Genomic DNA, 25797 nt, shown 5'->3' with positions numbered 1-25797 from the left:
GTGGGCTAGCCCGTACTGGGACCCTGTGGTCTAGCCGTTCTGGTCCCAGTGGGCTTCTTAGGTGATAACTTGCGGGAAGTTAACAAAGGTAACCCATATAGAACCAATAGCTGTATACCTTTGGGCCCACCGACCCAATTTGACTTAAGGCCCACCTTGCCAACCCAGAGAGGCTTTCTTCACTTCATCAGTATTTTTTGTATACATGTTACTACTGAATTTACAATGCAAGTAAAAATGCTTGTTATTTAATTGTTTGTTTTTGCAAGACATTTTGGCCATTCTTGCATACAAAGCCCCAATTACTGGGGTGAAGGGTCCGACCCCTTCATCTGAACTTTCCGACCGCCATCCCAGTCTCTCGCCCCCAGCATGAATGCAGCCACTCTGTTGTTGCCTTCCATGGTGGCTGTTGGGATTCTCCTCTGCATAGCAGATGTAAAAGTGAACAAATAAACATACATCAAATTGATATTCAGTATGGTGGATAAAAATCACTTTCCAAAGTATTAGTCACATCTTTCAGGAAATGCTTCATAGCTGTATGCAATGCTACAATGTGCAATGCTTGAAATATCAGCAAATTTCGTTTGTTGTTAATACACGTAACCATAATAAACATAAATATTCATAATAAGAATATTTTTAAATTTCTCAGAGAAGCCAATGTTTTATACAAACTTTAGATATAAAAAGCGTAACCTTTAACAAAAGCTCTAACCATGTGTTTGGCGCATCATAGCCTAAGTTGCTTTTGCGCCATTAAAATCAATATAACTAACTAACTCATAATAAGAATAACCAAAAGGTGCATGAGCCATTAAAGGAATATAGACACCAAAATTTATTGCGTGTTTTCTTCTGTCAAATGATTCGTTAGATAATAGAATACATGGATTACCAGGTAGTACTTGCCTACAACCCCGATAAATAATTTATAATCGAATTTCTTCTCTCATGCTGTTTTTGTTTCATCGTCCGAACGCCGACTGTCGTCAAGTTGATGTTTTGGTCACATGATGCAACTAGAAAAACTAATACAATCGCTGATATGTAGCTTTAATTGACTACGACATTTATTCCAGCCTCTTCCAAGACCTGGAATGACAAAAAATGACCTGTCAGCAATAATATAACTGATTTTTTACGCCTAATCTGAATTAAACACCAACTACATGTCACAGTCATCATTCGACTGAGGAAACCAAAACAGCGTCAAGAAGAAATTAAATTGCAGAAAAATTGCACATTGCGCTAGTTGGTGTTGATGCATAGTGGTGGTTCAAAAGCGCGCACACACGGACCATGTAAGAGAGACGAGACACAAACCAGCGCTGAACTTACTACAGATTTTTTATTAGGAAGAACCACGTCATATATACACACGCGAAAAAACAGCGCACATGCGCAGTGTCAACATGACTCCTAGTGCTAGTACAAAGAAAGAAAAAACTGCTTTAAAAGCACGTGAATATCTGCAGAACCACTACCCACTAAGTAGCATATTGATTTCTCGAAGCGATAATGTAACATGGCATACTCACGCACCCATTACTTTTTCCGGTAATATGAAATGCCTCAGCTGCTTTTCATAGTGCGCTGGTCAGAATGAGCGAACAATATATCAGTATCGTCAAAAAAATGGCATACATTTGCACGTGAAACAATGCTTAGCTAGGTTAGTTTCTTTCCTAAAGAATTAGCATGCTCCATGAGCCGCACGTTAACGCAGCGGCCAATTTGACCTATATAGGTAAGGCCACAGGACTGAGGGATTTGTTACGCTACGCCAGTCTTACAGGGAACATATCTATTTTCATGAATTGTGTTGCAAGCATTTCTTCTGCGCCCTTCATGCTTTCTTTGAACTGCCGCCCCCATTCTCTAGCCTGTTAGGCGCAGGGAACAGAACTTTTACCCCATGCTTGCTTCCCACTGGTTTTAATCCGGTGCGATAGCGAGTGGATATATGGCATAACCCACTACCTTTCTTCTCCTTTCTTCCGAACCCTTTTCCAGCCCCGAGGTACTTGCAGACAATTTCAGCTCATGGAGGACTTTGTCTGCACTCGAAACGAGAACTGAGTCCCAGAAACCAGCGTCCCTACATCTGCTTATTTGGGCTAAGAGACTGGGCATCATTTTATGATAAGATTTCTTTACTGCCATGCCTAAGCATCCCGTAACTATGCCACTTTTTACAACCTTTGAATGAAAGGGCCTGTAATTCAGAAGGGGCTTTTCACTTCTAGGGGAATACTGAAAACAGACATGGTTGAGTTCGAAAGAGAATTTTAAATCAAGGAATTGCAAGACTTTTTCTTGAGGGTCTTCATGTGTGAACATCAGCCCCGACCAATTACGTGCAAAGCTATGAACATTTGACACATATTCGGGATTCACGGACATAGCCAGCACCAAGTTATCGTCCACATAACAGAAAATGCATATGCAATAACCGGCTAGATCAGTCTCAACTTTTATATCAACCCTGCTTACATAAATGTTACTGAGAATGGGAGCTACCTTGGCACCTATGCACACACCCGATTTTTGCATATAAAGACGACCATCCCACTCAACAAACGTGTTACTCAGGTAGTAAGATAAGAGTTGTAGTAAGATAACAGTTGTGACTCCACACTCATTTTGGAACACGCATTCATCGCTCTCATCCGTAAAACAATGCTGTACATACTGGATTAGTTAAAAGTGTGGAAGAGAATAAAACATATCAACCACATCTACGCCAAAACCATCACATAGTGCCCGGCTTTCATTTCGGAGGAAATCCGCTACTGCCTCAGAATTAGGTACGAGAACACGAAGACCTAGTGGGTGGCTACGTGTCTGCTTCTAGGTCTGTGTTTTCGCTTTTCGCTGTCTTCTCGCGTGTGGCGTGGTTCGGACAGTGCCCTCCGTGAGACCGAATGCTGACGACGCCCCTGCGGAGAAATTCCCGGCACGGTGGACGCATTCTCAAGTGAGAAAACCCAACCGGAACCCTCAGGGGCAAGCTAGGCTTAGCTCGGCGCTGCCGAGCGAGGCCGCGCTACGCGTCTGCATGGATTATGTGTTGTCGACGACAGCTACGCGGATGCCCGCTGTGTTGCCGCCTGACGCAGCCTCCACGTCCACGCAATCGTCAGCGCCTCTGGGCCTCCAGCCTGCGCCGTCTTCCGATGCTACGACTTTGGCCTGTGACATGGACCGCTCTACCGCATCCTTGCCCGTGGCACTCCCTCAAGAAACTGTGCCCGTCGCGCCAGGTCAGTATTCCCACCAAGGGCCGTCACCAGTGTCTGAGCCTCCTCCACAGATGCCTCCCGTGAGTCAAGGCTCTTTTCCGCCTGCTGCGAACTCGTTCCGCGTTACCATCAAGCCTACATTGCGCTTTGATATGACTGCCATCCCTGCCCGGAATCTTCAAGCCACAATTGACCATGCTCTTGGCTCTTCGAACTACTCGCCCATCGAACACAATCACGGTAAACTTGTCATCCTTGATGGACGCCCAGAAACTTTGCGCAGTTACGCGGATCCCCCTGGATGACAGCAAGCATGTCCCGGTGCAAATATATTTTTCATCTGGTCCTTACACACTCCGCTGCATGGTTTATCATGTCGACAGCTCGAGCCCTCCCGAGAAGGTGCGCACAAATATTCGCTTCTCAACTCAAGTTGTACTACAAGCACGGCCTATGGGTGGCCGGGTATCATACCTGCTCATCCTGCAAGGCCCGTTGACTCTCCCGAAGTACCTTACCTACTACGGTGCGATCGTCAAACCACAGCCCTTCCGACCTCGTCGTATTTTTTGTTATCACTGCCACAAAGAAGGACATATGCAAAATACCTGCCCTAATCCAGCAGCTGAGGCCGACATGAATGATCCAACATTGTGCCCTGTGCAAATCGCCGGACCATGACATTCGCTCCCCCGCTTGTCCAAAGAAGAAGCAAGCGAAGAAGTTTCACAAGTCGCCTGCAAAAATGGATGTTCCTACAAGTAATCGCTTTGCAGCTCTCGCACGTGACAACGACTTTCCTGAACTTCCTTTATCTGAGCCCGCTGCTCACCAGACGTCTCCTCACCAGCATACATATGCACAAGCGGCTCATCTTCCCGGATCAAATGGTACGCCAAAGCGTCCAGTGCATCCATCACTTGTGGATACCACAGATGAAGACACAGCTTTAGACAATGCAATCGCGGAGGCTCGCCGCCGACTAGACGAACTCACCCAGCGCCGGGAACAGCGTCGTTCTCAATCCTCTTGAAGAATTCTAATAACTCGGGAGCAATCATCAGAGGAATCGCATAGGGCAAGCAATGGCCCACAATCAGGTGCCGACCACCTGTTAGCCGTGACTACCCCCACAGTGGATAAGATATTAGCGCTGATGAAGCAGGTGACATCCCTCATCGTGGAAGCTCTTCGGCCTCGTCATGGATAGCGCATCATCATCGGTGGTCGTGCAGTGGAACTGTCGAGGATTCGCTAATAAGGCCTCTGAAGTGAACATACGCCCTCGCGACGGAAAGCTGAGGGCATGGGCGTTCCTACTGCAAGAGCATAATGCACTCCCACGCCTTTCAGGTTTCTGCGCATACCATTCACCCTCTATCGCTGATCGCCGTTGCACCGCCTCCTCCCTCAGCCCAGGTAAATCTGCAATTTATGTTCACAGTTCAGTTCCGCACACACCGCTCGACCTTTCACTGTGGTGCAACACACGTTAAGAGGTTGTCGCCCTTCTCGTAAAACCTGCACGCACACCCCTTACTCTAGTTTCTTTTTATAGTCGTCCTGGCTCCGCATCTCCCAATCTAGGATTGGCTCGTTTTCTATGTTGTACCAACTCGCGTATCCCTATTCTAGTTTGTGGTGACTTCAACGGCGCACACACTGCGTGGGGTTACCCATCGGATTCCCCAAGGGGTGCACACATCCAAGAGACCTTTTCGGATCATTCCTTTCAACTTTTAAACCACCCGAATACTTCTACCCGCCCACGAGGTGGCCCGTATTCACCTGATTTGACTTGGTGGTTAGGCCCCGGTAACCCTCGTTGGGTTGTTGATTCTGATACTTGGGGTAGCGATCACAGCCCTATTTTTATCTCCCTCATGCCTACGCGTCTACGAAAAATACGCCGCACTGTACGAATAACATCATGGGACTCTGTACGCGCAGACGATCATTTATCTACATTCAACCCCTCTTCAGCATTGTCTACTCTCTCTGCTGTTCTCGCTACTCACACTATTACCGCTACTGTAAATGAAGAAGACCCAAACCCGGACATACATCTCTTGAATCTGTGGCTCTTCGTCGACAGGCGGCTCTTCACGCTACTCGTCACCCCGATGACCATTCGGCTCTTCCTACTCTTCACCACGCTACCGCACGGGCGCGGCGCTATGCAAAGCGGCTAGGCAGGCAACGCTGGGCTGCATGGTGTGCCCGCCTGTCCTCTACGCAGGGCAATCGACATCTTTGGAGAGTGTTTCACGCCATGGAGCGCCCTTCTCAGGTTGCAGATTACAGAGAGCATTCGCCTCGCGCTAAATGTGGATGAGGACACATTTGCACAACAAGCGACCCGTCAATTTTTTCCTAACCATGACTGCACCGCTACTTCTCCACCTGACTTATCGGTAACAGAGCCCCCCGATGGGATTACTTCTGACCTCACCATGGCAGAACTGCTGGCCTCCATTGAACGTTTAAAAACTACTACTACACCCGGCCACGACGGCATACCTAACTTCTTATTCCGTAACTTGGAAGGGAGGGCTTTGCAAACCCTACTTGATACTTTTAACGAAGTGTGGCTTTCTGGCGTCATGCCTGGAGACTGGAAGCATTCCATTGTGGTTCCAATACCCAATTTAGGTCAGCCTCCAGTATCTCTCTCGGCCCTCCGTCCAATTTTCCTTACGCCTTACGCTTTATGAAAACATTCTAGCCGCACGCTTGTCGTGGTGGCTGGAATCCCATGATTGTTACCCAGATTCCCAAATTGGTTTCCGCCCACAAATTGGAACCGAGGACGGCCTTGCTACTTTGGCTGCTGACGTGCTTGACCACTCTCCGCAGTCACCTTGTACGAACCGTAATCGCTACAGACATAACAAAGGCATATGATAACATCCTTCACTCTGCCATTCTTGCCTCCCTTCAAACTCTTGGTCTCCCTCACCGGTTCCTCCTCTCCATTCACGCCTTTTTAGCAAATCTAACCTTCAGCGTGCGTGTCCACGGAAAGCCCTTTGGTAATTTTACTTCCAATAGAGGAGTGCCGCAGGGCTCCGTTCTCGCCCCCACATTATTTAATGCGGCTTTAATTCCTCTTGTTCGAGCCCTAGAGACCATCCCTTCTATCCGCGTGCTTGCATATGCCGATGATATCACCTTGTGGTGCTGTCATCCAGATGCGTCTATTCATCAGTCGGTCCTTCAACACGCGCTGGATGTATTGACATATCGCCTGCCACCTCTGGGTCTAACACTCTCTCCTACTAAATCATGTTTCATTCGAATTGGAAATAAAGCCGCCTTACGGAATGCTCCCCCTTTAAATTTTACGGTACATACTTCTCTGATTCCTCAGGTAGAAACTGTTCGTATTCTTGGTTTTCTCCTCCATAGATCTGGGACTGGCACCCCGTGACTTACAGCCACCCGTAAATCGGCTCACGCTACTCTAGGTCACATTCGTCGCACAGCTATGCGCTCTGGTGGCGCACGTGCTCATACGGCCCGCCAGCTTGTGCGCTCTATCCTTTAGCCACGGATAGTATATCGGGCACAATTTCAACGTCTCACCCGCAGACAGTGGGACTCCCTTGAAGCTATCAATCGTGAGGCTATGCGCGTCATAACATATCTGCCTCGTTTAACAACCATACCTGTGCTATAGGAGTTCGCCCAACTTAATACACTCAGTGAAATCATCGACCAACGGGTGGCAAATAGAGCTCGAAAACAGTCTCTCAAACTTCATCGTTTAAAGACACTTCCACCGTGGTCCTATTGCCAGCTCACTGACAATCCCCCCACTGTTTCCCCGTCGGTATCAGCAGCGTATCTGCCTGAAGGGTGCATATTATACACGAATGCATCACATTCTGCAGAGAGGGGAGTTACTGCTGTGTATAGTCCATCTCATCCGCATCTCAACTCTCGCGCGACGTATACTGCGGATACGTGCACTCTCCTGGCATTGGAACTTCAAGCAATTTATAATGCCATTGCTTCCCTTCCGCTTGTTCCAACATTCATTTCAGTTCATATTTACACCGACTCCCGCGCCGCCCTTAAACAGCTTAAGGCTGTTCGACGAACGTTCCAGATTTCACAATCTATTCATGTGCTCTGCGAAAAGTATCCATGTCCTGTGCGCATACACTGGATTCGCGGCCATGCCCAGGATCCACATAACATTCAACCGGATGCTATGACTCATCTTCAAACATTAGACGATCCGCCACCTTCCCCTCTTCCCCCAGATCCGTTCCTGTCCCATGTTTCCGATTCCGAAGTTCTGCGCCAGCGAACACGCGCTCTAATTCCTCCGTGTTCGCACCCTCTCCCCCGTAATCTTACTCTGAAGGAGGAGGTATCCGTGCGCCGGATTCAGGCAGGGGCGGCTCTGACACCATCTGTCCGTCATCGGTGGCGTGTCAAAGATCTGCCACTACCTGACGGGTGCCTTCACTGTAGTGCTGCACCGGACATATGTGATGTGCGGCACTTGTTGTGGACGTGCCCAGCGACGGCTGCTATCAGAAAACGGCTCCTCAGGGAGGTGGGCCTGCGGTGGAACCGCGAAAGTGACTACGTGAAGTGGACAATGGACAACCGTTTCATTAACAACCTCTGCGACTACCTCAGCGCAACGGTTCTTCACTCCTTTTAACTTTCAATCCTGTGCATCCCTTTCTCCCCTTTCCTTTTTCAACTTATGCCTCATGGCACACTTCTCGAATAAAAAAAAAAGAGACGAGAAACGGATCCCTTACACGAAGTGACGACAAATGTTTGCGAAGATAGGTAGAAACAAACAACTCCCAAGAATTGTGCTCAGATACGCTTGCCCGGAAAGGAACTTTAGGCTTGTACATCTTAGTACTATAGAAAATTTCTAGCACCGATTGTTCAGCTTCCTTCACTTTCTTTGCTATACCTTCATACTTAAAACTTCCGAAGTAAAGGCATCGCCTTCTCTGAACACCGGTGCTAGAAATTTTCTTTAGTGTTAAGACGCACAAGCCTAACGTTCCTTTCCGCGCAATCGTGTCTGAGCATAATTCTTGGCAGTTGGTTGTGCCTACCTATCTTTGCAAACATTTGTCGTCACTTCGCGTAAAGGATCCGTTTCTCGTACCTAATTCTGAGGCAGTAGCTGATTTACACCGAAATGAGAGCCTGGCACTATGTGATGGTTTAAGCATAGATGTGGTTGATTTGTTTTATTCTGTTCCACACTTTGAACTAATCCAGTATGTTCAGCAATGTATTTTGGAGGACAACAATGAATGCGTGCTCCAAAATGAGTGTTGAATCACTATAGGTTCCTTTCTGGAACTGTTATCTTACTACCTGAGTAACACGCTTGTTGAGTGGAATGGTCGACCTTATATGCAAAAATCGGGTGTGTGCATAGGTGCCAAGGTAGCTCCCATTCTAAGTAACATTTATCTAAGCCGGGTTGATATGAAAGCTGAGACTGATCTAGCCGGTTATTGCATATGCATTTTCTGTTATGTGGACGATTACCTGGTGCTGGCTAGGTCAGTGGATCCCGAATTTGTGTTAAATGTTCTTGATGTTTTTGCACGTAATGGGTCGGGGCTGCAGTTCACACATGAAGACCCTCAAGAAAAAGTCTTGCAATTCCTTGATTTAAAATTCTCTTTCGAACCCAACCATGTCTGTTTTCAGTATTCCCCTAGAAGTGAAAAGCCCCTTGTGAATTACAGGCGCTTTCATTCAAAGGTTGTAAAAAGTGGCATAGTTACGGGATGCTTAGGCATGGCAGTAAAGAAATCTTATCACAAATTGATTCCCAGTCTTTTAGCCCAAATAGACAGATGTAGGGAAGCTGGTTTCCGGGACTCAGTTCTTGTTTCGAGTGCAGACAAAGTCCTCCATGAGCTGAAAATGTCTGCAAGTACCCCGGGGCTGGAAAAGGGTTCGGAAGAAGGGAGAAGAAAGGTAGTGGGTTATGCCATATGTCCACACGCTATCGCACCGGATTAGAAAGAGTGGGAAGCAAGCTTGGGGTAAAGGTTCTGTTCGCTGCACCTAACAAGCTAGAGAGAGGGGGTGGCAGTTCAAAGCATGAAGAGCGCAGAAGAAATGCTTGCAACATAAATCATGAAATTCATACCAACTAGCCTTACCAACTTACCAACTTACCAACTAGTCTCTCATCACACACTTCTAGAACTTCTATAAATCATGAGAATAGTTATGTTCCCTGTAAGACTGGCATAGTTTATCAAATCCCTGTCCTGTGGCCTTACCTATATAGGCGAGATTGGCCACTGCATTAACGTGCGGCTCATGGAGCACGCTAATTCTTTATGAAAGAAACTAACGTAGCTAAGCATTGTTTCACGTGCAAATGTACGCCATTTTTTTTAAGATACTGATGTCTTGATCGCTCATTCTGACCAGCGCACTAGAGAAGTAGCTGAGGCGTTTCATATTGTCAGAAAAAGTAATGGGTGCGTAAGTACGCCATCTCTTAAATTATCGGTTCGTGAAATCAATATGCTACATAGTGGGTAGCGGTTCTGCAGGTACACACATGCTTTTAAAGCGGTTTTTACCTTTTACTAGAACTAGGAGTCTTGCTGACATAGCACATGTGCGCTGTTTTTCCGTGTGTATATATATGACGTGCTTCTTCCTAATAAAAAAATCAGTTGTAAAATCAGTGCTAGTTTGTGTGTCTCGTTTCTTGGTCCGTGTGTGTTTGCACTTTTGAACCACCACTATGAAATTAATAATAAAGTATTTATTGGTCTTACATGTATAGAATGTCTAACGCATGGTTTGAAAGAAGAAAACGCACAAGCAAAAATTTGGTACCTATAGTCCTTTAACTTTGGATGGCTACTCAGTAATTGATAATGGAAGTGCCGAAAAACACACCAGGTAGATTGAAAGTAGCTTTTTCCTGCAATTAGGTGGTGTGTTCACAAAGTGTCTATAACCTTCAGACGATTCACAAGTACTTACCAAAAATTTCGCTGTACAGCCGTAGGTTCTTAAATGCTTCTTTTTCGCCCCGCCCCTTCAATGTGTACATAAGGGCCACAGGAGCCTTCACTAATCTTCATAATAAGTTTTGTAGCCTCATCAGCTGGCTCACTCCCAATGAGTGCAAGCTTTTTGATCTGAAATAGAATATACAGATTATACAAAGTGAATTATGCCATGAAAACCATAAATTCAACCATTCATAAAACTCCCTCTTTGAGGAACCATGTGCAAGTCAACAAAAAATCAGAAGGATGTAGAACAGGATAATACAGAGGACTCAAAGAGACCTATGATCACAGTGGTGTGACTCAGCTTAATGATAACAGAATTATCTGTTGTCTTCTAAACGCCCATCGTTGCATCATCATATTAACTTCCTTTTATGCAAGACTCAATGGCATACGCTTCCCAAACAATAAGATAAGGGGGAAAAAGTGAACCTATTACTTTAAGGCCATCTTGAACCATGGCCAAATTGTAGTCTGGAGCTAAACGAGTGATGTAAGAACATAACCGTCAGCTGCCACTATGAACAGCAAGGCGAATGCTTGCGCTAATTTCTTGTAGTAGGCTAGATATTATATACAGCAAATCCTCTTTCAAATACACTTGTACAAAATGAAGCTACAAATCCAAATGCAACATGAGGCAATTCCGAAGTCCCAACTTAATCTGAAGTGGACTCACCATATGTAGAGGGCTCAAATTAAACTACAGCTGAGCAAAACACTATGCATCAAAATTATATTAAAAGGAATCAATACGTTTCCAGTAGTTCATAGCACAATTGAAAGAAATGCCATATACCCAGTCGAAAAAAAAACACCAGCCCGTTTCTGGTGTTTACACAAAACTGGCTTTTTTAGACACGGGTTCTGGTGTCACCGTGTCTGGTGTTCCGACCAGACCCGGATTTTCAGACACGGGTCCTGATGTGGCGTAGTGTGGTGTGCTTTAGTGTGTTCTGGTCTGGTTTTCTGTGCTGTGACCCGGTTGTCTGATACTGGCTCTGATGTAGTTTCGTTTGGTGTTTCCTGGTGTGGTCGATGTACCATTCGATTTGGTGTGGTTGGTATACCGTAGAATGTCTTGATTGAGATGCTGTGAGTATGGACATACTATCGTGAGAAAAATTAAGAGATCCCAGCGAATGCATGCCAAATGGTCTAAAACGCAAGCACGCCTGATATCGAGTCAAGTGCACTAACATCCATCAATCTCGCTGCGCCGGCCTTGATGGCACGAGCATTTCATCAGATGGCACCTGCACGCAGTTAGGCATAGTGTGGCACACACTCGCAGCGTCATAATTTTTCCCATGATTGTAGACTGGAGCATGCACATAACCACATCATATCTGTTCTTGCCGAAGACGAAGAGCAAGCACGTATCGTAAACAAAGAAAAAAATGCTCACATTTGCACAAAAGCATCCTTAGCTTCATTGATAGACAAAATTGGCAGCATAGTCAAGATGGAGGCCCCTTACATCATAGCGTGCATCTTTTCTGACAAAGTCGAATAGGTTGAATTTCCCTGATAGCAGCTTGACTCCAGCTGTGTAGCCACAATGCCTGAAGAACAACAGAAAAAAATCACGAATTTGTGTGAAATACACTACAATAATCACAGTGCAAAGACAACCAGCAAATACTGCTATTAAATTTAGCTCAGTGCACATTCAATACACATTCAGAACACATACAGTACGTTCAATACACATACAGTACGCATTCAATACGACTTGCAATGCCTCTGCAGTAAATCAACTGTCTTCTGCTTTATAGTAAATCAATGCTACTCACATATAAGCACCCCACTTCCATTAATTTGCTTGAAATCAGTGTCTGGATGAGCAAGTATTTCACACTTTCATTCACACAGTACAACGACGAAAGTTGTACACAGTTCACAGTACACAGTACACAGTTCACAGTACATCATCATGCTGTGTGAATGAAAATGTGAATTATTGCATTGTGTTTTTCTTTTGTATTCATAGCTGACTGCATATATTTACAACACAGTAATAATCTGAATTCCTATCATATTTTGGCATTGCAACTAATATTGAGCGTGACAGTCCTTCTAACACAGTCAGGCTTTCTGAGAAAATCAACAGCACTCTAGCATCTCCGGTAATTTGATTCATTTCCTGGCTCAGAGATACTAATGCTTGGTAGCCTAGAGAAATAAATAGATACGAAAATTCTACTGCTGCAAAAAACAAAAAATAAGAGAAATTAAGGAATTACAGAAATGATTACAAGATGCCCATAAAGATGGGCACAAAAAGGATATAAGATGTAGTTCGACTAAAAAATATCTGATGCGAGTATATTTCAGGGTGAGAACATCCATGTATTGAGACTTTTTATGCGCACAAGGTGCTGAACTGTAAAGCACTGCATGGCTGGCTTCATCTATTTAGACGACCATTCCTTTTCATTTCTTCCTAAGAAGTGGCAGCAAAGCATAAAAAGCCGACTGCTGAAATTTATTTTCAGCTGAATGCCACATACAAAATGACAAGGGTGGAATGTTAATGAATCGAAAGGAAACCTTAAACAAGATGCGATGAACTCTGGCACTGGTAAAACCTCAACAGATGTGCAAAAAAAAGCTGCCAGATTATTTTTCCTGCTGAATGTATTAAAACCACAGCTGCCTGAGCGCACATGAGTTTTGTTTAGGTGTAGCTTGCTATACACATCCTGAGCCTCTCGTGCAGTTGACTGCAGAGTACCTGCAGACACTTGCACACATACAAAACCCACACTAGATTCGGCGTACTGTGCATTGCCCACTATAATGCCTAGCACGCCCTGTCTTCCAGTTAGATGCACTTCTTTTGGTGCATGCAGGCGTTAGGGATCCAGTTATAAAAAAATGTCCAAGTTGATTATGAGTTAACTGAATAAGCTTAACAAGTTGACTGGTTCTAAGCAGGCAGATCACTTGCAAGAGCCGCTTCTCACAGCAAGGCAGAAAACAATAATGGCTTCAGGACACTGTAGTGCAGGGCTCCAAATTAGTTTAGACCAAGTGGGGTTCGTTAAGCTTCGCTGACATTGTATGGCAGACCGGCGCCTATTCCAAAGTAGCAATGTTTACTGCGACACATATACGTAACTCACAAGTCGCATGATTCCTCCCAACATGTGTGCAACAAAGTATTGCAACCGCTTCGAGTCATTTCTACAGGCCCCCCTGGGCCGTCCCTGCTAAGTGTGAAAAAAGTGGCTAAGATATGCTTTGTCATATTCAATGCTACAAACTATTTTTACAAAGCATGCAGCAAAGCTAGCGAAAGAGTGCTCAAGCACACCTATGCTTGAGTAAAAAGTAGCCAAAATCTTTTTACATGTAAACTGAAGTAGCCGAAGTTAGAACGTGACTTTTAAAACTGTATGCATAACAGCTAGACAAGAGAGCAGAGAAGGCAAGGGCAAACAGGGGCTCATTATGGATTACATGATGGACTCTAACAGTCACTTCCATCATGGCATCTGACAGTCAGACAATAGGCCAGCTAGCATTCAATTCAAGCTTATTTTCATGCAAAATGCTTTCTGTGATGGCTACAAGTTATAAAATACAAATTTTCGTTGTTAAGTAGAGGCAACCAGAGGATTCATGAACGATGGCAAATGTGGCGGCACCCACGAATGCCTAAGCTGACTCAGCATCACTTAGCCTCAGTGCCTAAAATCCAAGCTTCAGGGCAAATGACTGCTAAGTACCGTCCGCCTTCTGTTTTCATGGCATGAGAAGTACATGTTCACTAAAAGTTGTTCATTATGAGCAATTTCACTGATTATGTACTGCCACACTGCACATAGAGCCTAGGCTTTTAAGCTGCTTTTATCCTCACACGAGCTAACTGAACCCATCACTTAACCCCCCGCAAATAAACTTTCACATAAAGACATCTACAATTATTTGATCACGTCTTGTATGTTTGGCACTTTCCTATTATAAACCACTAACAAACCTGAGTCGTAATTCTCACATACACTGATTGAGTGAGTATATGCTCCTGAGATAAATCCAGCTACAGCTAGCAATTACCTCTCAGTGCATCCATTTTTCACACTCCAGCGCACAAAAATACACGAACAAAGAGGATAAACACCACGGACACCGGACATATTTTTTGTTGCGCTGGAATGATGTCTCATAATTCTTCCCAGAACCGACTATCCCAGCCCTCTATGCTTAGCCTTGTGGAGAACCTTTTCCTTGCCTTCCGCTGTCACCTCCTGAGCACTTGCCACTGAAACTGCATAGTACAACTGCTTCTGTTGACCAGATGGGAATGGCAGTTTTTTTGTGAAATACTGCATCCTTTGGGATTCCCTTCACCTCTACCTTGAATTCAGATACACCTAAAGGAAAAAGAACACGCATATAAAAATTCTTAGCCATATTTTCAGCCAGGAATATGATAATAATTGTATTTGTACGCTTCACAGCAACAACAGCAGTATGCTTTAACGCCTGTTGAAGCAAGAAAGTAAGAAATCATTTCGTGTATTACCAACACAAGACTTGCACCTTGACGTTGATGGTGTCATGCAATAGTGGTGAGTTCTGATAACAGTGTGAAGTACAAAAGGCAACTGCTTGCTTCTAATTTTAGAACATGAAACTTTAACTGCACAATCATTGAAAAAAGTTGACTTCATCCTTGAAAATCGCAGATTAGTATGTGTGGTAGCAAATATTGAAATTAAATATAGTAGGAGCACTGCCAGTGTTTAAATCAACACGCAGTGACTGGTTTGGTTTACGGTTTGGTTTATTTGGGTTCAACGTCCCAAAGCAACTCAGGCTGTGAGAGACACCGTAATAAAGGGCTCCAGAAGTTTCGACCACCTGGGGTTCTTTAGAGTGCTCTGACACTACACAGTACACGGGCCTCAAGAATTTCGCCTTCATCGAAATCTGGCTGCCGCGGCCGGGATTGAATTCGCGTCTTTGGTGCCAGCAGCCGAGTGCCGTAACCACGCAGCCACCGCGGCGGCTTTGCAGTGAGTGGAAGAGCAATTTTCTAATTGCAGTTCTTGCCCATGCCCTTGTCAAGCAAGGCACTAATGCCGGTTGACCTGCAGTAAATCTGTGTCCTCAACATGCTGCCTAGTTAGCAAAGTTCTTGTAGTCAAAATTGAAGGAAACATTACTTATGTTTTCAGCTAGATCCGCATGAGCTATTGATGTAGTCCAAGGCAAACAACTTAGTGCCTTAAATAGTGTTCAACGAGGGACCCACACGCAGACACTTGACTCGCCACTGTTCCCTTATACAAAGTAATACAGGAGTGCATGGCCTGTGGTGTTCATGCTAATAAATACAAAATATAAATAGAAACAAAACTGAACTGCAAAAAAAATTTAGAGACAAGTTCTGTGATTACACCTTGTGACACTACAAGTACATGTTCACAAAGAAGTTGTAAAATGGTCATTTTGAAATTTTGCACAATCATCAAATTGTCATGAGCACAGTCAGTACGCCTCTTCTTCACGCAAAAGGTTTCCAGCGGCTCCAGTGCACTTCAGTTTCTTTTTAGTACAGTGCCTTTAAAAGACAGAAATTGGTCAAGGGCCACAAAATGGTAATAACTGTGTATCACCATTTTCATATCTATCCTTCATTACTTTTTACCACAACCTCCAATATTACCCACATGATTTGCTGCAGGAGCAGGATTCCAGTGTGCACCACTCACATTCAATGAAGGACCTGGCTGCATTTTTCAAGTGTTATACTAATTTTCACAATCAAAGTGCCGTTGAGCGAGTTTGACAGCAAGCAAAAACATGATTTGAACCCAATACCATAAGGAAGTTTTAAAGTGGTCCGTAACATTATGCTTGTAACAAGACAACTTCAGGTGTTAATACTAATCAAAGTTGCCATCAGATCTCAGCTTTGGTGTGCTCATAAAGGGAGGGTGGGGTGCTTAGTTATCATGACCAATTTTCACGGCTGGTACAATGTGCTACCTACTTCAATGATGAAGGATGTGACAAACTATCCTCCAAAATCTGACATCTGGCATAAAGGCTGAAAAGCAAAAGTAAATGAAGGACCACTAAGACCTGAAATTATTTCCTACTTGAACAATTATGCACATCATAAAGAAAGCTGACAAACGGCACGAAGTTATATTGGTATTTTGGCCTCAGATGCTCGCTCATTTGAGCCTCAGTATCCAAACTAAAGCAATAAAAAAGACATGACTGTTGAAGGCATCATAAGCTCCTGTAAAGCTCATCAGCAGTGAGAAAACCAAATTCTAACCATCATAATAATATAAAAGTCAGCCAATGAGGTCACTGTGTCAGTCACCAACTAAGAGACCAAGTACAAATTGTGCACTGTATATGCACAAACTCTACATGAGAGCAAAGCATGCCCTGCACTTGTGAAACAAATTTGTGTCAATGTAAGATTCTTGGCAACAGTAGGCATCACCATTAATGGCATGTGCTAAAATTAAGAGGGCACCTTAATGATGCTGTACAATTTAGAATTCAGCCTTTCAGTAAACTATATTTTGTCTATTACCATGAGCACCGTCAGAGGAGAATGCCAAAATGAAAGGAAAGCTGCCATCTGTCATGAGGCCTGCCAAAAAAAACAGAGAACAGAAGTGGTGCACAAACAAAAAAGAAGGGATGCACTATGCGATTACAGAACACAAAATAACACAGGAAAACAGGGCCCAACCAATGAATGAAGAGAGAACAACAAAAAGAAGGTAAGCAGTACTGAACACTGCTACCTCTGCAAATTGAGAACAGTGCAATAGACAACACCTAAAAATAAGTTTCAAGGACTATAAAAACGTAACTTTGGTCACATATTTTTTAAACGCTGCATTAGACATTAGACTACATGAATCCTCAAGTGGTATTTGCCTACCATTAAATAATTTTTAATTACATTTCCTTCTCTGATGTTTAGGCTTGATCAGCCGAATGATGGCTGTGATGCCTAGTTGGCCTTCAGGTCTGCTGAGGCATAGAAAAGGCTCGAATATACATGTTTGTATGCAGTTTTAACTCACTACAACACGTAAACCAGCCTGTTTCAAAAGCTGGAATGACAACAAATGCCATAGCACCAGTTATATTACCAGTTTTCTTGCTTTTGACATGACCTGAAAACCAACTACACGTCGCAGCCATCGTTCGGCTGATAATACTGAAACAAAAAAGGAGAAAGACAATTATAAACTATTTACCAGTCAGAGAGCAAATATCACGGGGCGGTCCGTGTACAGCTGCGGACAGAAGTAAATGGAGCGCGCCGCACAAGAACTGCGTGTCAGCGCCGCCTAGCCAAACCGCATGTGCAGGCCCGCTTCCGGCGCGACCCTCTCAATGCTCCGCTTGCCTCGCATTCGTCCGGCGTCTGTGTCGTGCTGATGATGATCATGATCGGATGGTCGTGCTCTGTGTAGCTAGCGAACATTTCGGAAAATAAAGACCGCTGTCTTGATAAGGCAAATTGCGCGGGGACGGCTCTACCATTAAGCCGCTTCGTTTGAGACAGCTGGAGGCGCGTTTGCGCCGCAAACAACCCGCGTGTTTCGAACTTTGCTGCCGCTGGGATTCTGCTGCGTCTCACTCGCAAGCAAACGCGCTCGAAACACTCGACATACTGCCGCAGTTTTGTGTTAATTTTCTACAGCTATCACTGATGATTCGCCTTGTCCCTACCAGGCGCTGACGCAGCACTAGTACATGCACCCTGCCTGTCTCCCCCGAAACAAACTGCCCCTATACTGGATCCTGCTCTTATCACCACTGAGACAGTGTGCTGCGTATCGCGCTATCATGTGCGAAGCAGTGCTCATGGTAATCACTTTGCATGCACCTTCGGATCTTAGGATGACTACAAGCACCCGATGTCTCACCCACACGAATGCCGCGGCAGCAGTGCGAAAAGCGCCAAGAGCGGCGGTTTCATCTCATTTTAAGCTGACCTCCTAGGCGAGGCTCCAATGCAGGAGCACTGTGGTGCAGTAAAGACACACAGGGCGCATGCTTTGTTGCTCCGTCGGTTCCTCGTAGGAGCAAGCCGAAAATGAACGGTGACTGTATTAAAAGAACCCGAAACTGCGGTGGTGGATCGAGTGTTTTTGAGTTTATTTGGTCTATAGCGAGATGGAAATGAATCCCAGAGGCAACTAAATTTCGAAGGATGCGCTTTTTGCGATGAAAATGCGCCTACAGCTGTCACAGATGAAACGACATAATGATAGCGTCGCCCCCGCGGGATTTCTGGCATCAAGGCAGCGGTCTGTGCGCTCAGAAATGCCCGCTCGCTACTAAGGGCGCCACCATCCGACCATAATCATCATCAGCGTGACCCTGACTACAGCCGAATGCGAGGCGAGCGGAGCAATGAGAGGGTTGCGCTGGTAGGGCGCCTGCATATGCGTGTCGCGATTTTGAGCTTACGTGTGGTTTTGCTAGGCGGCGCTGAAAAGCAGTTCTTTCTTGTGCGGCGCGCTCCGTTTACTTCTGTACGCGCCTGCACATTAATGTCTAAGGCATTTGAAAAAAGGCGCAAGCAAACATCTGGTGTCCATAGTATATGCAGTTTCTTTCAAGCTTTGTTGAACTATGATATCAGGTAGCATACCGAAAGGCTGAGTCAAACAGGTCACTACAAGCTCCTAATTTCCTGTAAGTGTATTAGAGCAAGTATATTCACTGAACTTGCACAGTGTCATTACCAAGCAAGTGAAATGGCAAAAAAAACTGACAAAGATAATCACAGAGGTAACAATTTAAGGTGAACATTCATCTTTTTTCATTTAGCAATTTTAGCTTTTTGTGCACAGGCTAGAATTCAACAGACCTTGAAGTACTTTGCAGTAGACGGTGCTTATTTTCCACTCATATCTAGAGGCAGTAAAAATATTGCAACTACAGTGAAAAGTTCATTTAACAGTACCTCTTGCTGGACTAGTTGGTGTAACATTGTGTAAGAAAAGTAAAAACAGCACTAATTCTTACACAAACACAGAAAGGACAGGACGGGCGCTGTCCTGTCTGTTTTTCTGAGAGGTTTGTGTAAACATTAGCGCTGTTTTTACTTTCGTTATACAGTGAGAGGCCACAGAAGAGAAGCTGTCAAGTCCAATTAATGTTTCTCATCTTTGAGGTGCATTCATAGCTGCACTATATAACACCATTCATATTCTTTTCATCAAGTGAAATAAGACGTATTTGCTGGACCAGTCTCTTAGGAGTGCCATTTGACACCGGCATTACTGCAGAAGCTTGACATGGTTATCCTTCTACTATGATTATTTATGAGTAGTGCCATGTGAGATGGATACTAGAGAAAAAAAAAGAATAAAAGCATTGTTCTCATGCTGTAATATCACCATAGAATGCTGCCCTGTAGCCCATTACTTCATATTGGCATTTTTTTAAAGCCTGGCTACATTGAAGGGGGGTCTCTAGTGACTAGAGAACAGGTGGGGAGGGAACTAGAGAGGGAGAGAGAGAAAGCGGCTGAGCTGAGGCTATGCCAGTGTGCTCATTGTTGCTGTGTAGCCTTGGAGCTGAGCGGCCAGCTCTGGACTCAATCGTGGTATGAGGGTGCGGGTTTCCCTTTTTCTTCCACCCTGTGTGTTGTGCTGTCAACGTTGCATTTTTTGCGTCTTGGCTATAAGAAAACGTGTTAATGATTCTTGCTAAAAATCACCACGAAATTTTAGAAATGGCAGGAGAAATGTTCCAACCACCACTAACAAGAAAAAGAAAATTGGTTGCTTGCTTCGGATTCATGCGCTCCCTACATTCTAGTACAGGGAGTCTCAGATTCCTCGCTAGTTTTGTAAGCGTTCCGAGGCCAGCCGAGACCCCCTGCATTTAAGCACTGCTTCTTTCTGAGCATGAAACTGGCACTATCTGATGATGAGCTATTGAGAAGAGACACACTTTATTTGGAATAGGAGAATGCCAATACATGCCATCAACATTCTGGTCCAAAGCAGACATTGCAACACACTGATCTCAATGCAGAGGTGAAAAAAAACAGATCTGAGAAAACTCGACACATACTTGTGCTCTGCAATGTACGCTGAACGGGCACAGACAAGAACAGCCCCAAATCTGGACAGTGGAGACATCTTCTCCGATGAAGCTCTTTTCAGACCTCTTCACTACTTAAGAGAAGGCACTTCACCTGCATAACCTCATAATTTCCAGCTGTGTACTTTGCACCCACAATGCATGGCACTTTCTGATAATTATTTGTATTGCTGGCATTTCACACAACCACAAGAAAATGTTTAAACAGCCCAACTTCAAATACATAACGCCACTTGCTCACACTAGTTTTTATGATAAGCTCTGTACTACTTAGGTTATTCAAAACCACTTAATTTGAAAGGGCTACAACGCGCTCTTTTTCTGGGGCTACTTCTTCGTCATCATTTAGCAATGATTTTTATTCACGGCCGCCAGCAACTAAAAGAACTTTACAGCTGCAGGCAACGTTACCAATGTTACAAAAGTGATCGAGCAGGCAGCTACCTGTTGTGGTCTCGCAGTGACGCGTCGCTTCAATTCACTCAGTCGCTTGCATGCCTTGACGCGTCACACCCGTCCCACTCTGAGCTTGACAGCTGGTGTAATCGGCTCGTAGAGGTGTGTTCTAACCTTAAGACGCCACATCAGATCACTCTAAAGACGCACATACGCGTAGCGAATAACAGAACGCTAAACAGACCGAGCGGTGCACGCTATCGGCAGTCCGCAACGGGCCGATACTGGCGTCAAAAAAACGCGTGCAGGCAGTGCACGATCACGTCCCACGTCGAATAATGAACAGGAAGTCGGGCAACCACCTTAACGAAAGCCCAAAACATAGTCACGCGCCTTGCTGGGCGGTATACAATTGCCAAATTAAAATTTAGGACTCCTACGCGTGCCTGCCATTCAGCAAACGCATCTATGCATACACCTCGGCGCTCGCGTCGCAACGCATACACTGTGAACACTGACGGACCAGCAGTTTGATGATTCGTTGTGGAATGCACTTTGCTGCCGCGGAAACAAACAGTGACTCACGCGCAATGCCGAAGGGAAACGAACAGGACAGAGCTGACAGAGCCTCGTCCCTTCCGCTTCTTCTCGCCTTTGCGCTCGCTAGTTTATTTTCGCGGTCGCAAATTGCACGCACTCTTGCGCTACACTATGGGTCTCACCTGGAAACGAAGACTCGACGCATTCCAGTTACCGCTTTCTTCTCTTGCTTCGCAGTTGCTATGGTTGAAGCCGAACGTGTTGTCATTATGAAACGGCTCCATGCTTCTCGGCGTGGTCACTTTTAACAAAGTACGTGAACGGCTGCATTGCTGACACGCGGGGCAAGCTATGATAAGCAGGAAATCCAAACGGAAGTTTGAAGGAACGATTTTGAAATTAGACACAAACAGCACACGAACAGCAGCAGCACGGAGCACGGCACGGCGCGGCGTAAGGCCTAGCCGGATATCACTCCGGAATGCACCGAGGGAGAGGAGGGGACGATGGTGTGCTGCGTCCTGCCACGTGACCTGGCAGCAGCGCGCTGGATTTGAGCGGCGTTGCGAAGCACGCTAGGCGCTGGCGCGTGGCTATTAGCGTGGCTATTAGCGTCATGGTAAATATATACTGCGAACTGTTACAAAATTGTAGACTAAGGCGCTCCGCGCTTCCGTGCATCATTGCCGTGCAGTTTTCATGTCAAAAGCACGCGACAATGTTTCAGCTCCTTGCAGAACAACTTTACGAATTTTTTGCTTAGCTTTTCTCTTTTCTTTCTGGTCTTTTTCCGACCGGATTAACGAGCTTTCACTTCATATTTTTTAGCACAGCTCCAAGTTTCTCGTAAACCACATTTCGCCTTATGCTACAAAGATATGATCTGCAGAACAAGTATGCTTTACTCAACTTCAAAAAAAAGTTAATCTCAAAGGTGCTATTGTGGATTTCAACAAAATGTGTATTACTGCAAAATCTCATTAAATCAAACATCAAGGGACCATAAAAAGTTCAAATTATCAAATGACCCCCAACAAAACTGACAAGAACCATTTGTACCAGAGTATAGGTCGGAATAGGGGACCGCCTCAGTTATTGCTGGCAGCCGGAATTCGTCTACCTATATGCTTTGCCATTTTGAAGCGCCTATAACTTAAAATACATGCTTAATTGCATATTCTATGCAGAATATATTTAGCTTGAACGCTGGAATGCAAGCTATTTTCCCACATTCGTCTGGCTTCATCAATGTGCTGAGTGGCAGCCCATATACTGAGCATATATAAATATATATATATATATATATATATATATATATATATATATATATATATATGCCCGCTCTGCACCCATGCGCCCATGCTCCATCGCTGTGGTACCCATGCAGCCGTCTTACATCTAATGTAGGATATGCAGCCAGGCTAATGTAAGTGGAACTACATGTCCACAGGTGTCGCCGGGCAACGATCGGTAGCATTACGCATAATGTTTCTGCACTGCAAACTCCAGAATAATCGACGCAGGACTTACGAAGGCTACAGGCTGAAATATGCTCCTGTTTCCACACACAGTGTCGTCAGAGTGATGCACGGCAAGCCCCCATCGCGGTTGCCCGCAATTCACCGTGTTATAGCCCAGGTTCACGCAAACTCATTTTGCCACTGCATATTCCACACATAGCCCTTTTCTACTAGGTAGGCGGGGAAGGTGTGGGAATGGCTGATATATGCCCATGCGCCGCCCACGTATTTTCTACGCAGTGCCTTTTTAGGCTGTAGGCGGGAATATTGTATGTTTGCCCACACGCAGCTAGCCTCCTTGGATCCTTGAGGGTGCTGCAGGGGCCGCCTCTATTGGGTTTGCCCGCACTTCACCATCATGTAACCCCATATTTTATGCACACGAACTGCATGCAGCCCATGCTTAGCCCTTTCATACCATGTTTAAGATAAAGGCGGGGAAGATGCGGAAATGACAAACGTGCCCATGCCTAGCCCATGCGGGACCAACGTAGGCGTTGCTCAGACAGCCCAAACTGCATGCCTACAACGCTTCGCCGCTGTGCAGCCCAAAGTTTAGCCCCTGTATTTTCCACCCAGGACCCATGTAGGCCGAAGGTGGGAATACTATCTCTCTGCCCACAGAAAATCATCGTGGCTCCCTCAAGGCGCTGCACGGGCAGCCCCAAGAGGGGCTGCCTACTCTGAACCATGATAGAGCCCGCACTGTTGCCCGCATGTATCTGTGGTGGGACCCTGGTGGGCTGGCCGCTCTCTTTAAGCCCATGCGTAGCTGACGAGGGGCCCACTCAGGCATAAAATGGGCAGCCCAAAACTTTTTTGCCAGCACTGCGCCCACGAGGGAGCCATGTAGGTTTATTGCGGGCAGCCACCAGTCCTCATTGCCCATGTCGGACCCGCATGGGTCCGCCACCTTATGCTACTGCATGGGTCCGCCACCTTATGCTCCTGGCGTATGGAAAGAAAGCTACAAGGAAGCAATCTAGGTTATAATCTGTCGTAGAGAATAGGCGGAAGGGTTGTTGAGCAACGACTACCGGGTTTAAATTATGCGGACGATATTGTACTGTTAGCAGAGAGCCAGCAAGGTTTACAAACTCTGGTTAATTGCTGTGAAAACGAAGGAGACATTCTAGGTTTCAATTTTAGCTCAACTAACTCAGGTGTGATGATTTTCATAGATATATAGAACTGATCAGGAGCTTACAATAAAAGGCCATGAAATATCCCGAGTGGCCGAATACAAATAATTCGGGGTATGAGTAAACGAAGGGCAGATGTACACCGAAAAGCACGAACAGTCTCTCATAGCAAAAGGGCGAAGAGGTGCCGGGATAATGAAACAGCGCATTCTGGTTTAAGAGCGTACGTTGTTGGGCTGCAACAGGTATGAAGTGCTGAGAATTATTTGGAAAGAAATAGTGGTGCTGGGGCTTACTTTCGGAAAAGCGGTTCTGTGCGAAAAGGTTGAAGTACAGTTGAGATTAGAAGTAAATCAGGGATCTGTTGGAAGATTAGCAGTAGGTGGCCACGCGAAAACCACCAACGAGGCAATACGGGGGGATATAAGTTGTGCATCTTTCGAAGAACGCGAAGCTCAGTGTAAAATACTATACGAAGACCACCTGAGGATAATAAAGAATACCAGATGGGCAGCCAACGTAATGAAATACCTATAGAAAAAGAGCGTTGACTCACATTGGCGGAGAAGAACTAAGAAACTAACCAGTAAGTATGCGGGCATGAAGGCAGAGAAAGAAATGGCATTAAACGAGTAGGTAAAATGCCGAATGTGGATGTTGGATAGAGTAAATACAAAAGAAGTGTAGTGTAGAACTGTTTCAATATTTTAAGAAGCAGATCAGGCAGGAAGCGTTTTATGATACTCCAAGAGGTAGTGCCCTACTTTTAGAAGGTACGTCAGGGTGTCTTAAAACGCGCGGCTACAGAAAGAAAATTAACGAAGATGGTGACACATGTGCTGTGCATGTTAAATCTGTAGAAATAATGAAACACCTCATACTAAAATGTGATGGTATCTATCCCGATATCGATCTAGGCACAGTCACTCTTCCTGAGGCCATAGGGGTAAGAGAAAACAATAGTCATGTATATAAATCTGCGGTGGAAAATCAACAAAACGCGATTGGAAGATTGGTGGCTCAAAGGCAGAAAGATGACATAACGTAAAAAGTGTAGAAAGACGTATTCAACGAAAATGACGAATTTTAATAACTTACAACATAATTCAACAAAAATAAAGTAAAAAGGTGAGCATGGGGCACTGCCATCACCTCGTTCCAAAGGGAGCGCTCCTACCTTCCATCCATCCATCTATGTGTCTATACATACTGTTTCTCCCTTTGGAGGCTGTCACATATATTAAGGAGCCTAAATTAAGTTTTGAAGGAAAAAGGTGTGAAGACGACGCGAATTAACCGAAGAATAAAGAAGAGGAAGAAGCATTCGGTGAGGTGGAGGGAGATGATTGGTGGAGAAGCATGCGGTGAGGTGGAGAGAGATGATTGGTGGAGAAGAGAAGGCGACGACAAGGCTTAAGTGGACTAACACCGAGGCTATAAAAGAGCGAGTGAGAGCAAGGCACTAGGGGGAACAGCAGGGAAGCGGAGGTTCCGGTGGGTGAGGGACACTTTGGCTGGAAGAGAGCGACGCCGGCTACTGCTCCGGTGAGCTCGCGTTCTACGACTCCGCATCGTGGACCTCCTGCCGTACCTGAGCCCGTTCCAGGAAGTCAACAGAGGACGCTACCACCTGCTACGGCCAGGGGTGTCTCCAGCGCTGTTGCCACCCATCCGGGTGGTACCCCGAGGCCAACGACACCGGCATCCCCTCCACGGGCGCTTGGACCGGGAGCTTTTACGACGCAGTCAGCGACGCCAGCCCGAGCACGTCAAACGCCGCCAGCGACGCCAGCCCAAG

General features: G+C 45.4%; 1 long non-coding RNA gene across 7 annotated transcripts; it reads right to left on the bottom strand.

Moving 5' to 3' along the window:
* Positions 1-232: 232 nt before the first annotated feature.
* LOC144116295 (uncharacterized) lies at positions 233-21800 on the bottom strand. Of its 7 annotated transcripts, none has more exons than XR_013311820.1 (5): positions 21520-21800; positions 14526-14667; positions 11697-11853; positions 10257-10414; positions 233-425 (listed from the first exon to the last, which is right to left on the bottom strand). It is a non-coding gene; the product is annotated as an uncharacterized LOC144116295 (long non-coding RNA). The 7 variants fall into 7 exon arrangements; XR_013311819.1 differs by having other exon boundaries at positions 11769-11853; XR_013311821.1 differs by lacking the exon at positions 21520-21800 and adding an exon at positions 20372-21509.
* Between the last annotated feature and the right edge of the window lie 3997 nt (positions 21801-25797).

This window comes from Amblyomma americanum, chromosome 1 (genome assembly GCF_052857255.1).
Source record: "Amblyomma americanum isolate KBUSLIRL-KWMA chromosome 1, ASM5285725v1, whole genome shotgun sequence".
Classification (NCBI taxonomy): Eukaryota; Metazoa; Arthropoda; class Arachnida; order Ixodida; family Ixodidae; genus Amblyomma; species Amblyomma americanum.
The sequence above is the reverse complement of the archived record's forward strand: the minus strand, read 5'-3'. Positions and strand labels throughout refer to the sequence as shown.